Below are 5518 nucleotides of genomic sequence, written 5' to 3' on the forward strand. Positions count from 1 at the left end.
AATCTTAATATGCTGAATATTTACCATGAACGAAAACAGGAGAAAATTGGTTTTACAAGATCGACATTTCTCTCCAACCATGGTGAGCTACAGAGCGAGCTACAACCTGGTGTCCATCAGTACGAGCTGCTCTCTGAACTGGTGACCAACATTGGCTTTTGTGCACAGCCAGCCATGACTCAAGTGTGCAGGGACTTTCCACAGAGTTCAAAACAGAGTCCAAAACAGAAAAGTAATGCTGGATAGTTTGTCAGGGTCTTGCAAACGTGTCTTGGGATCTTGCAAAAAAGTTTCCCAGGATCTTGCAAAAGTATCTCTGGACCTTACAAAACGTTTTAGGGTCTCACTAAAGTTAAGTTCCTCAGGATCTCGTAAAAGTGAATCAGGATCCTTTAAAAAGCTTCTCAGGATCTTGTCAGTGTCTCCCCAAAGGTCTTGGAATCACCCTAAATTTTGTTCCTCTTGTGTCCCCTCTGGGAAAAAAGCTCAATAAAGTGTGAAGCAATATGACCCTGAATTTATTTTGAATAATAATAAATATTATGGTGTGTTATGTGTTTAAAAAAGATGGTTGAAGCGAAAGTATTGCTCAAATATAAAAAGCATCCTTGACTTTCTTTGACAGGCTTAACTCATAACTCATCCAAACCTGCTCTGAAGCTATCTGTATGAATGCTGCCTCTTAGGCTTGAAGTAATGAACCCTCTGATGCTGTGGAGGTGTTTATTTGCTCAGTGGATATGTGTCAAAATTTACCTGTAATTTGAAACTACCTTAAATTTCAGCAGACACCCCCTGCCATCTATATCAATATTTACTCAGGACTGGTGTCAGCTGTATGTCGAGCTGAAGCGGGACTTGGATCCTTGAATTGAGGGAAGCTGGAGATCCCTGCATTACCCAACATCATGAGGCTGACTAGAAGGTTATTAAACCCTCCATTAGATAAATACTTGCTTCTCTGGTCAGCCTCCAGAAAACTCATGTAATTGGGTGAAAGCTGAAATATCCCTTGAGCACTCAGCAAACCGCCCCCCCTGCAGACCAGATGCAGCAGGCAGCTCCAGAGGGTCTATAATCTGCTCCGGCCGATGCCATGAATAGATTCTCTGAGCTGCTGGAAATCCTGACGCTTAATCAGCTTGTCTTCTGCCCTCCTGATCTGACAACGACGGCAGGCGGCGAACATTCACGCCTGAAACCAGAACCAGAAGAGTGAGCACGAGACGAGGCAGGGCGGGGCGGGGCGGCACGGGACATGATCATGACCAGACGAGAGGGCGTGTCAGGCCCTCACCTGTGTGTCTGTGCTTAAAGAAAGCAGAAAGTAGGGACAAAGTTTTGAGGATCGAAGTAACTGCAATGTTCTTGGTCTCTGATCTGATGGTTCACAGAGAGGAGGTAACACTTTGTCAGGTGGTTATACGTCAAAAGACAAAGCTTCAATTAAATTTAGACTTTATCGCTGAATTTTTATTCTCCTCGCACCTTCTTCTTTCACACGTGTACGCAGCAGCTCTGCTTTTATTAGACAGTTTGTGGACAGAAGAGGAAACACTCTGAGATCTGTTGTGTTTCTTTAACCCTTTAATCCTGGTGGGACTAAAACAGAAGAGGGGTATATGAGAAAAGTAGTGATGATGAGATTAGAGGCTGAAAAGAGACGCTGACAGTAATCTGTGCTGCTTGATGGTTAGAAAACAAACCTCTTACACAAGTTAAGATCTCTAGATTTCAAAACACTAGCAGAGATAGACTTTAATGAAATCAGTAAGTCATGTTTATCAAAGTCAAAGTGAGCATGATGATTGAAAGTTAGTGTTTAGGGTTTAATATAATTCTCTGTTTCTCGTAACTTCACCAAGAGGTCATGTGTTCAGTCTGTTTGCTCCTGATCCCTGTGCAGAGAGGTCAGAGGATTTAGATCTCTCTCTCTCTCTCTCTCTCTCTCTCTCTCTCTCTCTCTCTCTCTCTCTCTCTCTCTCTCTCTCTCTCTCTCTCTCTCTCTCTCTCTCTCTCTCTGAGAGGAGGAATATAGTTATATGATTATGATAATAACATCAAGGTTTACTTTCTTTATAATTTTGTCTTATTATTGATTGATTTCTTGTGTGTTGTTTACTTTTTACTCTTCACTTAAACTGTTTACAAATCACATAACACATAGATATCAACACTTTATGGTAGAGGATGAGGGACATTAGAATATATATATTTTTATTGTTAGGATAGAGAGGAAAAAAATCTGATATTTGGGGAAAGAAAATCTGAATCCTTACTTTAAATTACATTTTTTAAATGTCAGATTTGTTGGCCTGGCCTCCAAATTTCATAATGTGGCCTTAATCCTCCACTCCCAACAAAATCGCTAATGAACTGTTCCTCATTTGTTTAATGAATATTTTTTACCCTTTTTTCTTCTCTCTGTCCTTCCTCTTGATGACACTCTTACATAACTGTGTTTTCTCTGTCTTTATATCACTTTTACTCCACCTATGTCCTACCAACTTCAGGGGAAAGCTGCACAGACACACAGACAGGAAGTGAACACCACCCTCCAGATTAAGATTAGGACATTACTCCAACTTTCTTGTGAACAAAAACTTTGAAAATGCATCCCAGAAAACTAATTTAGGCGAAAAGAATTTCCAAAAGTTTTAAAGGCATGGACTTACTTGAAATACTTTCAAATTTAAGGTATGTTCTTTATTTCTTTCTGACCCTAATTACTGTTACGTAAGCTAAAAAAGCACAACTTCTGTCTAAGACAGGGTTTTCTTTTAGTACTCCTCTGGTGTCTGGCCTACTAAAGAAGAACAATAAACACACTGGTTTATCTGCACAGGTGTGAAAGTGCTATACTTAGTGAAGGATATTCCTCAAAAGGTGTTGTGTGCAGAAAAGTTCCCCTTAACATGAATAAAACTTTGAATTCGTCGTCGAGTTGCCCTGATGCAGACAGACTGACTCGCTGTTCTTTAACTTTACTACACTAGTCAGAGATCAGGAGCAGAAACATCACACACAGTGTATCAGAAGGTCTGTTGTAAAGCCATAAAAAGTGTGTCTCACAGCGAGGGCCGTATGTTTCCATCCTGCAGAGCACTAAAAGCCACAGGCCTCCTCTGGAGTCTAATCATTGTATAAAATATTGATGAGGAGCGCGTTTGAATCGGTTCCAGTTGTTGCCGAAATTACAATTGATCAACGGAGGGATGGAAAGCCGATGCTGCTTCGTCCTGCCAGGGAAACACAAAAGATGCCCCTGTGTGTTTTATAACAGGTAATCTGATTAAAGTAGTAATGCTACTGTCAGGGTGAAATTACAAGATTGCCTTTGTCGAGCAGAGTGTCTGGAATTTCACTTTCCAATTTGGATATTGAGTTTTTCAAAAGGCTTTCACTATGTTTTAATTCAACAATCCACCAAATACATATAAGTAAATAAGACAATAAAATGAACGTAAACATTTAATGAGGATAAAGTACCTGTAAGAGCCAACCGGTCAGAAGGTCTACCCATCAGAACAAGCTACTCTGACAAATTGAGTTATCAATCAAAATGATTCACCCAACAGAATGAGCTACCTCTTAGAATGAGCTCTACATCAAAATGAGCCACACTGCCTGAAATAATGAACCAAACATCCATATGAGTTACGCTTCAGAACAGGCTACCCTGCCTGAAAAAACAAGCTACCATTCAATATGAGATTCCTGTTAGGAAGACCTACTCTGCCTGAATGGCCGAGCAACTCTGTCCTTACACCATTACCTACCAATCAGAATAAACTACCTGGCCTGTCAGAACAAGCTTCACTACCTGAGAGCATGGGTCACACTTCCTCTGAGTTGCTTATCGTACCTGACAAAATGCGCTACCTATAAAAGTGGTTCCAATGGCTGAAAGGATGAGTTAACCTGCCTGACGGATGAAGCTACCCATTAGTATAAAGTACCCTACTGGACAAGAAAAGCTAACTATCTGACAGAATGTGTTAGGCAGAGTCATTAGATGTCATGATCAACTACTCCTAATGAAAGAATAGGCTGCCCATCAGTATCAGCTACCCGCCTGAGAGGATGAGCAAATCCATACACTACCTGACAGAATGAGCTACCCGGCCTGATAATCATCCCTTGTGTAGAAATACTTCATGATAACTCATTAAGAAGTGCGTGACCTCTATAGAAAACACTGTTACGTCCTCTTAACACCCATATTTTTGTTCTAAAAACATGGCAGCAAGTTTTCTTTGCTCATGTGTCCGGGATACTTTACAGTATATATAAAATGTTATCTCATCCCCTAAAAGCTTCAAACCCCATCAGCAGCACAACCAAAGAAGACACCTTATCATTCTGGTGCTGCTATCTTCACATTTTCTAATTATAGCCTAGTGCTACATTTTTGAGTTGTGCTAATGACTTAATTAGCTTTTTGTGATTTTGGGGTTTGCACACATTATACTCTATACACAATGAGATCTCAGCTCTATTGTTTAATTCCCTTCCTGGGAACCAAGCTCATTAAAACACCACTCTGGTCTGGTTGCGACCCTCGCTAACGGTCCTGCGGCACAGTTTGGATCCCAGCCAATCGTCTTTATGGCGGAGGTGTGGGGGCGCCCCCAAAGTAGGACAACAGTGGCAGATTAATCTGTGTTTCACTACAGCAGCCGTGTCTTCATTTAATGGAAGGACTGGTTTGGCAGGAGTCCAGCACTGAAAATGGGAACACTGGGGACCATTATTGGCCTGGGAATAGAGGGTTGTTGTGTGCTTCTTTTGGGGGGGGGGGTTTACTTAAGAGGAATATGCTAGTGGAAGGACCTCAAAAAGACACAGGGAGGTATTTAAAAACAGACCAAGGCCCAAAATCCATCTTAAAAATCCAAACCGTCCAGATTTATGTTGTAAAACTCTAAAGTCATTATGAAGAATATGAATATGACTGAAGGGTTTCTGATCAAGATTTCAAATACAAGGCGGATTATAAAGTTTTTCTTTAAATGGAAATGGAAAAACTGGCATTAATGGTTTGGGCAGAGGAATCTGTTGATCTATTTCTTGATGAACAGAACCAAAACTGATCTTCTGAAATCTGCCAGCATTCATGAATATACCATAGACAGTATAGGGGGCTGTCCACTTCCGCTGTTCTTTGCGCTGGCCGCACCTACTTTCTGATTTGTCATCACCCACTGGTTTCTAAAGACATGATGGCAGTCACCAAATTGGAAATGCTGACTCAACCTATTTTTAGGTCAACCTAGAAACAGACATACCTTCGGCCTCCTGGCAAACAGTTGCAAGCATCCGTCTGTCGCTTAACTAAGCCACACCCTTAATTATGCAAATATATGCACAACTTTTAGTCCATCAATCAATCAATCAATCAATCAATCAATCAATCAATCAATCAATCAATCAATCAGTCTTTATTCGTATATCGCCAAATCACAACAGACGTTATCTCAAGACGCTTTTACAAACAGAGCAGGTCTAGACCACTCTA

Source organism: Notolabrus celidotus, chromosome 22, assembly GCF_009762535.1.
Source record: "Notolabrus celidotus isolate fNotCel1 chromosome 22, fNotCel1.pri, whole genome shotgun sequence".
NCBI classification, from domain to species: Eukaryota; Metazoa; Chordata; class Actinopteri; order Labriformes; family Labridae; genus Notolabrus; species Notolabrus celidotus.